The sequence below is a fragment of the Erythrolamprus reginae genome, chromosome 3 (assembly GCF_031021105.1).
Source record: "Erythrolamprus reginae isolate rEryReg1 chromosome 3, rEryReg1.hap1, whole genome shotgun sequence".
Taxonomy (NCBI): Eukaryota; Metazoa; Chordata; class Lepidosauria; order Squamata; family Dipsadidae; genus Erythrolamprus; species Erythrolamprus reginae.
The window spans coordinates 213,226,501-213,235,758 of record NC_091952.1 but is presented as its reverse complement, the minus strand read 5'-3'; the positions used below and the strand labels follow the sequence as shown (position 1 = coordinate 213,235,758).

General features: G+C 37.3%; 1 long non-coding RNA gene across 1 annotated transcript; it reads left to right on the top strand.

Moving 5' to 3' along the window:
* The first annotated feature begins 6,238 nt into the window (after positions 1-6,238).
* LOC139165934 (uncharacterized) lies at positions 6,239-8,042 on the top strand. The gene is made up of 3 exons (XR_011558846.1): positions 6,239-6,282; positions 6,876-6,932; positions 7,396-8,042. It is a non-coding gene; the product is annotated as an uncharacterized lncRNA (long non-coding RNA).
* The last annotated feature ends 1,216 nt before the right edge of the window (positions 8,043-9,258 follow it).

Here is a 9,258-nt window from a genome sequence, read left to right as displayed (position 1 = left end):
TTGACCTCTCCAGGTTCCTTAGAGGTCAGTAAGGGGCATGCATAAGTGCACCAGTGTGCCTTCCGTCCCTTGTCCAATTGTCTCTCCTTATCTCATCTATCTTTTCTTCCTTTAAAATATGTTCACCTATACTTTTATATCTTTTCTTCTCTTCTTTTCTTTACTTATATTATTACATATCTTTCTCTTCAATGTGTATTATGTATTGGACGAACTAACTAACTAACTAACTAACTAACTAACTAACTAACTAACTAACTAACTAACTAAATAAATAAATAAATAAATAAATAAATAAATAAATAAATAAATAAATAAATAAATAAATAAATAAATAAGATAGGATAAACTAAAACCCAGAGAAGCAGAATACAGTCCCTGAGGGAAGATATTGTCAGATCTTCACAGTCCTTCAATTTATGTCACTGGCTTCATATTTCAGGTTTTAATTGAGGAAAGGTGGGAGAGTGACCCTTCCTATTTTCTATTTCATAGGTCTTTTACAGACCCCATTATTGTGGCTCTCGTTGTTGTTGTTTTTCACTTAGACACCATGCCAGTTGGCAGTATTCAATCATATCCTTTAGCTGTGCCAATAGTATCAGAATGATCAGCCAGTGTTAAGTATAGTCATCATATCTAAGCGGCAAAAATCCAGACAATTGGTAGACGGTGGCAAAGAATTTGGAAAATCCCATTAAAACTTGTATTGCATGGATTCATGCAGTCTAGAGCTCAGAACTCTCGTTTTAGAGAAAAGTATCTGGCTGGGTATTGTTAGAGAATTCCAGGCAAAACTTCAATTGTCTTTCTAATGTATTATTCTGCTTTGAAATTCAGGAATATGTGATAGCCGGAATCTCAGCCATTTAAGATGCTTAATATATTTTAAGCTGCCCAGAGTAGCACCAGAACAAGATGTACAAAAATAAAATAAGTGGAAATACATTAAGAGATCACAGCAGCATTTGTGGCTGCTTTTGACATTGAAAATGAATTCAGTATAGAGTTATCAACTGCATCTATTGTAAAGTTGAACTATAATAAAAGTTGGATAGGAAAATAGTCACCCCACAAAATCACATAGTTTGTATATAAACTATATTCATAAGCATCTGTACCACTACCTAATCATAATTTGAGCTCAATCTATGCCATCTTTTCATTTTCAAATGATATAGGATCATTTAAGAGTTTAGCCATAGTGTTAGATCCCTAATAATTTAGTCATAGTTGGAAATCAAAACTGATTCTTTGTGAGTGCTTATCTATCTATAATAGAATTGAATGGTATTTCAGATTGGGACCGCAGAAAAAGACAGTTTCTTTAAGAAGTTACAGATAGACAGCATGTTTATGCTATTGTCTACTCCAAAGTAACCGTTGAAGCCTACTCTACAGCCATAATCATTATGTACACAAATATGTGAAATCAAAACTCTGATGGAGCCCATTTCTTAAAGAAAATACAACATTATGTTTGTAGTATAGATGGAAATTATCATTGGTCACGCTTTTGGATGAACCATGGCATAGGCGGGATATAAGTTGTGTATCCATCCTTGTTCTCTTTGATCTGTCGGTGACTTTTTATATCATCAACCATGGTATCTTCTGGATTAGCTCAGAGATTGAGGGTGTGTGGCACTATGTTGTGCTGGTATGCCTATCACCTTTGGAGTTGATTCCAATCAATGATGATTGGGAAGAAGAGGTCTAACCCTTGGCCTCTACTATGCTGGATGCCACAGGATTTGGTGCTTTATTCTCTTTTCTTTAACATCTGCATGAGCTGATTTGCTACCATGGAGTGATATATATTCAGTCCACTGATGATACCCAACAATATAGGCATGGAAAATTGAACAATATTGTGAATGTTTTATTTCAGTATCTGGAGGCTGTGAGGAGCTGGATGGGTAACTACAGACTTCAGCTGAACCCAGGATGACTGAGTGGCTCTGGATTTGGGAGCCTACTAGTTCTATAACTATGCCATCTTTAGTGCTTGATGGAGCTTCACTGCCCCAGAGAAACCTGGTTTGCAATCTGGAGTTCCTCCTAGAGTTTAGACTCATTAAGATTCCTGCTCAATAAGTCCAACTTTGGTACAATACAAATATTTAAGTAGATTTACAGGAAAATCTCTTAATATGAGTGTTGATTATATTCCAAAAGATGGAATTTGACTCTTCTTAGAAATTTTGGTTATATTGAGCATAATGCCTGCTAATATAATTGTTTTGAGAAATTTGAACAATATTTATTATGATTCAATAGATAAACCATCCAATAGCACCTCTATGTTGGCTGACCTAACTTTAATTTCATTCACATGTAAATGTAATTTAGGGAGTAACATGGTCATTCTTCATTTATGTATTTAATATTTAATGTTTTATCATACTCTATTTCAGGGTTGTCAAGCTCAAAGCCCACAAACTGGATGCATCATGAGCTGGCTATACCCCTATCCCACCCCAGTTTAGCAAATTGGGGGAAAGTCACAGGATACACGTCTGATGACGTGACCGTGTGAGTTTGACACCTCTACTCTATTTAATCAATTTGGAATCCTTGGAGCAACATCTAAGGCTTTTGGAGACCCTAAACACTCTGGGCCTAATTTGTGCAACTGTACACTGAGCCCTTGGAAAAATGAATATGAGAACATGGGAAAGAACTCACACTTTTTAAAAAGAAGCACACAGAAGAGAATTTTCTCTCTGCTGTTTTCTGGAGAAAAAACAGTACCGTTGAGGATTTGCCTTTAAGGGAAAAAAAATTAAAATCACAGAAGCCCTCTCAGGCTCAGAATTCATCAGCCATGAATGAAATAGTGTACTGGGTGAGTATTAGAGCTGATACAATACAGTCATTCATATTATGCTTTCTAAAGGAATAGAACTTCCTCCCTTAAAAATGCAGTTCAGTGTGAATAGCTGTCACTGACATTTCAATCTTGCATTAATCAAAAACAAATGGAAAGTACTGCCCAAGGAGGTAAATACATAGTCCATTTTTTAAAGCTATCAATTTAGGATCATGGAATAAGATAATTTTAAGGAGACAGAAAATTTCCCTTTGTTTGTAGGTATAGAATGGATTGCTAGAATCTTTTGCTCTTTTGCATTGTCTTCATGCCTGTTTATTCTCTTCCTAAACCTAGAGCCGGAGATGAAGTTGCATGGATGAAGCCATATGAAGTAGTCCATTACATACCATATTGTTGCTGCAAAGTGTGTACAGTGGTACCTCTACTTACGAATTTAATTCATTCCATGACTAGGTTCTTAAGTGGAAAAGTTTGTAAGAAGAAGCAATTTTTCCTATGGGAATCAATGTAAAAGCAAATAATGTGTGCAATTGAGGAAACCACAGGGAGGGTGGAGGCCCTGTTTCCTCCCAGGAGATTCCTAGAGAGGCCCCACGGAGGCTTCTCCCTGCCTTTTCCGGCCCCATTTCCTCCCAGGAGATTCCTAGAGAGGCCCCATGGAGACTTCTCCCTGCCTTTTCTGGTTACAGTTTCAGAAGCTCAGGTTTGCAACTGGAAAAGGGTTCTTGAGAAGAGGCAAAAAAATCTTGAACACCTGGTTCTTATCTAGAAAAGTTTGTAAGTAGAGGTGTTTGTAGATTTCTTACAGAGCTCTTAAAGGAAACCACCATTATAAAATCTGTGAATTTTGAAGTGTTCAAGATTTCTTACATTTACATCTGCATAATATTGGAATAACAGAGAAAACTGGTTTTGTACGGATAGATAGAAATGTAAGATCAAATTTGAATCTGCCACTGCTATCCCTTGCCTGAAACAGGCAAACTATCTCTGTTCTCCTGAATGGCAAAGAAGGTGTTAAAGGTTTGATAGCAGAGGCCACACAGCAAAACAGAAGTTTATTCACAGCAGCACCCTCCCCCAGACCCTAGTCTCTCCTTTGCACTCAGCAGTTCTGGTCTGCCTGCCTTACACCAGTGCCTCTTCCACCCACTGTGTCCCTGCCCTGCTTATGTGATGTAAAACAATTCTTTTGTTTCCTCTTTAAGACATTAGCCTCAGGGGCCATTATAGGAAAGAAAAGTAGTTGGGGTCTTTTATCTGAAGAAATCCATTTGAGAGTTCCTTCACTGCCTCCTTCCTTGCTCCATAATTTACTGTGCTATCCCAGCCACTCCTTCACCCCATATCCTGCCAGGTTGTCCTCAACCAAGACCCTATGTAGGAATGCCGTCCTATATACTATATAGGCTGGCATTCTTATAAACATTTAATGGGGGATCATCCTGAAAATGACCAAGGCTGTAACCCTTTGACCTTTGTAGTAAAACTCACAGAGAACTGGCTTCTTCTGGAAGCCTAAGCAACCCGAAAGAAACAACGTGCTCTGTAGAAGAACTGTAGCAGTGTAAATAGTATGAAATCTTCTCTAAGATATACATTCCAATAACATAATGATGACTCAGCTTGTTTGGTGGGCCTGATTAAATGTTTGTGTGAGAAGACAACAAAATCATGGGAAATATAGTGAAATGAAGTATCGGTAATAGGCAAGACAAAAACTATGGAAACAATATTTATTTATTTGTTTGTTTGTTTATTATTTGGGTTTCTAGGCTGCATAGACTCATAGACAAAACAGCATAAATACAATAAGAATGTATTTATGTATCCCAGTGGCCGGTTAGGTCCCACAGAATCAGCCTTCTCCAGGTCCCGTCAACCAGACAATGTCGGGTGGTGGGGCCTAGGGGAAGAGCCTTCTCTGTGGCAGCCCCGGCCCTCTGGAACGAACTCCCTCTGGAGATATGTACCGCTCCCTCCTTCCTGGTTTTTTGTAAAGGTCTTAAGATCTACCTCTGCCGGTGGGCATGGGGGCTGTGAGTTATGAGATTGTCTCTGGCTGATAGTATGTATGATTGAATTGGATAAATGTGCATGACTGTATATGGGGTTTTTAATACTTTTTAGTAATTTGTACAATTCTTTTATAGTAATTTAGATTTCTTTACATACTGTTGCATTTATAATGTTGCACGTCGCCCTGAATCACCTCGAGAAGGGCGGCATAGAAATCTAATTAATAATAAATAATAATAAGAAACAAGTAGAAACCCAATGTTAAAACTAATCTACCGGTATGTAGCTTTTTTTCAGTCCTAACTAGCTGCTAACGATCTTCCCAGTTCTTACCTTGCAGGCTTTCATTATTTCTCTCCGTGACTAATGTTTTCCAAGCCCTAAGTCTTTGCAGGGTTTGTTTCATTACTTTAACTTGCTCTTAGTAAGTTTCTTTCCAGCCCTAACCAGGTGCTAACAATGTTCCCAGCTATTACGGCTTGCAAGATCTTTCATTGTTACTTCCTACCAAGAATGTATTCCAAACCCTGTCTTTGTAGGGGGGGTTTTTTTCATTGTTTTACTTGCTGCAGATATTTCTTTTCAGCCCTAACCAAGTGCTATTAATATACCCAAGGTTTTTCATGGTTACTCTCTGCAAATAATGTTTCCCAAGCCCTAAGTCTTTGCAGGGTTTGTTTCATTACTCTAACTTGCTCTGAATAAGTTTCCTTCCTGTCTTAAACAGGTGCTAATGATGTCCCCAGCTCTTACCAGCTTGCAAGCTCTTTCATTGTTACTTTCTGCAAAGAAGAATGTTTTCCAAGCCCTAAGTCTTTGCAGGGTTTTTTCCATTGCTCTAACTTGCTCTGAGTAAGTTTCCTTCCGGTCCTAACCAGGTGCTAATGATGTTCCCAGCTCTTATGGGCTTGCAAGCTCTTTCATTGTTACTTTCTGCAAAGAAGAATGTTTTCCAAGCCCTAAGTCTTTGCAGGGTTTTTTCCATTGCTCTACTTGCTCAGACTGTTTATTTCCAAAAACTAAGGTGTGTCTTATATTCCAGTGTGTCTTATACTCCAAAACTATGGTAATCTTTCAATTGCAGAACTTCCAAAAATTTGTTGTCCCACTGGTGGTCCTTATTTTGCCAGAAGTACAATCCTGCCTGATAGAACTGTTCTTATTTATAAAGCATGTTAAGAATATACATTGGTGGGCTTCTCTAATTATCTTTTCCTCTCTTCTTAGCAAACTTGATTGATTGACTGATAATTGACTGTTGACTCTTAGCAGCCACATAGTAATGTCACTAGTTCAGGTGTGTTAAACTTGCATTGTCACCTGACCTATGGTGACTTTTCCCCCCTTTATTAAACTGGGGGTGGGGGTGGCCAGCGTGTGATGCATCAGGCCTGTGAACCATGAGTGTGACACCCTTGCAGTAGCTGGTAGGAAAACATTCACCAATTGCTCTCAATAAACTGAGATGGGGCTGGGAAAGAGATGTGATTTAACAGGTAGCTAAGCCAGTGTTTCCCAACCTTGGCAACTTGAAGATATCTGGACTTCAACTCCCAGAATTCCCCAGCCAGCATTTGCTGGCTGGGGAATTCTGGGAGTTGAAGTCCAAATATCTTCAAGTTACCAAGGTTGGGAAACACTGAGCTAAGCCAACAGATTTAGTTATCTGTCAACTCTCCTGGCTTTCTGCAGGTGCTTTTTCATTCATCTTCCTTAAATTTAGGACTAGTACCAAATGTGAGCAACAAAAATCCAATGACAATCAGAGGGCATCAAAGAGAGCTTGCTGCCATTTATTGTTCTGGATTTTTGCAGCCCAGCTCTAACAACATTCTCCAAGCCTGCATTTATAGTTGGAGGTAAAATGAGAAAACTGATCAGACTTCTAGTTTTATTTTAAGATGATCAAGAAACTATACCTATAAACGTATAAATATTTTTAATAACCTAGTTTTATAATAATAAAATTATACTGCTTTCCCTATAGATGAAAAATGAAAGCTCTGAATCTTATTTCTAGGTAAACATCATTTGGGATAAATCATGTGAATAGTCAGTCTAGTTTATTCCTTAAAAGGTAAGACAAATTGCATATCACACCTAATGCATTTGGGCTACACTTTTGTTGTGAAGAAAATGGCAATGACAGAGACCAAGGGATCCGTCTTCTACAGCAGATCTAAAGGGTGGGGTGGGGGGGAAAGGAGGCTTTGAAAGCAAATTTAAAGTATTATCATCCATGCTTCCCAGGAAACTTGGAGAGTGGTAGGTTCTTCTCTGTAGAGTCCCATTTCATCAGTCACTTTAAAGAACTAACTTCAGAGTAAAATAAATTGGACACTCATCTTGGTTGCCAGTCTGTTAAAAATCCTTGTATTCAGAAAAATACATGCCATAATTTTGAATGCTGGTAACATACAGCAGGAAAAATTGAATAATGTGAAAAATTATAGTGCACCAGCTTATATTTATGCTTAGAATTGCTTCCTTATTACTGTGAACAGCTTAAGTCAAGATCATTTCTGTTTTCTTTCTTACAGGCAATTGTCACATTTTCTCACTTACCATATGTTGCATGTGTACTTGGTGGAAACCACAGAAAGAGAGATGTTAGGTCCTAGGCAAAGGAGAAAGAACAGATTCATTGGTCCTAATATGATGGGTGGGGGAGGAATTCTGTGCATTAAAGGCATATGATCACTTGCCTCTTAGTCAAGACTGTCAGTAGCTGGAGAAATAATAAACCTGTGGCTACTTCAATTGAAACCAATAGAAAAAAGGAACAGCAGTGAGTGCAATTGTCTAAGAAAAATAGACAGGAGAAGTGAAAATAAAAGAGATGGAAGATATTTAAAGTTCCATGCTTAAATTTTTGTGCAACTGAGGAAGTTTGTTTCATACATAGATATATGTGTAGCATATATGTTAAAAGGGTAGATTTATTTTTTCCTGTTGCTTGTATACTTAAAATGTTTAGAATCACTAAAAATGGCAAAAAAGCCAACACAAATGAATTTATATCATAGTCATTTGCATCAGTATGGGCACTGTGTATAGTCGAATGATAGGTTACAAATAAAGTCTACTTATTTACAGTACATTATTATTCATTAAATTTGATCTTTTGAAAACCAAAGTTCAACTCTAAGGTGTCAATAGGAATAAATGCATACTTTTAAATAATGAATGTTGCTTTTGTATAATATGCCTTTTTGTGCCTTTTAAATAGGTTAAAGAAAGGATAAACAAAGCACAATGATAATGAATGTGGTTAAAATGCAGAGTAAAATATATCCAAAGGAAAGATTCTCCATATATTAAAAACATGTTTATTGATCTTTTTGTAATATGTAGCGCTTTCATTGAACAGCAGACATTTATGGAGGAGGAGAATTCACTCCTAAACACTATGGGTAACCAGCCCATGGTTGATTATATCAAAGGTTGCTGAGAGGTCAAGGAAATACTACCAGTTTAGCCATGATTAAAAATACCAAACCATCACATATATTTTATTACAAAATACAGAATCAAGAAAACTATAAAAATTAGTAACCTATTTTGTAGTAATTTGTGAAGATAATTAATTCCATTTAAATACAGGTAAATAAATCAGTTCTGTCTATTATGCTATATCAAAATGTGTTTGAAAAGACTAGATGATTAATGTCAATTTCCTTTATTCCATGCATGCTTAAGAAACCATTCTAAAGGATTCCCCAATCCCCCCAAGCAGATTTTCAGAGATGCAAAGAGATTTAGAAGGGAATAAGAGCGGGTGAAAATTGTCTTCCTTCCCCTTTTCATACTTCGGAGCGCCCAGATTGTGTAGTTCTGCTCCATCAGCCTCTGGGCCCAACCCAACAGAAGGTATTCTTCTGAGACTTAAGTGCGTAAATGAGTAAAACCACTGTGCAAATTTAACAATAGGATGAGGAATTGAAGATACCTGATGTTTTCACTTTTTTATTTGAAACATTTCTTTATACAAAATGCACCCTAAATACTAAAAGTAGATTTTAAAAGAAAGCCAATTGGGCTATGAGCTATCTAACATATTCTACTAAGTATTACATGTTTGGAGAGACATGTGCACTTGCTTCAATAACTACTTAATTGAGATTAAAATAGTGAATTGCAAGAAGCAACTGAACTACATCTCACTTCTGCAAGCACCATGAGCACCTGATGGGGCAAATTGCTGTTATTCTGCAAATGTTTGAGGTTTGAGATAGAGTCATACCTTGAGTCCCACCACCCCATCAGCTACTTCACTTAAAAGGAAGTGGTTTTCCTTCATTTTCTGAAATATGCAGAATTCAGTTTTGATGAGCGAAGTAAAGCTTTGCGACTGCTCTCTCTGTTAAAAGTGAAGTGACACAGCATTTTAGAAAAGTGCTTCT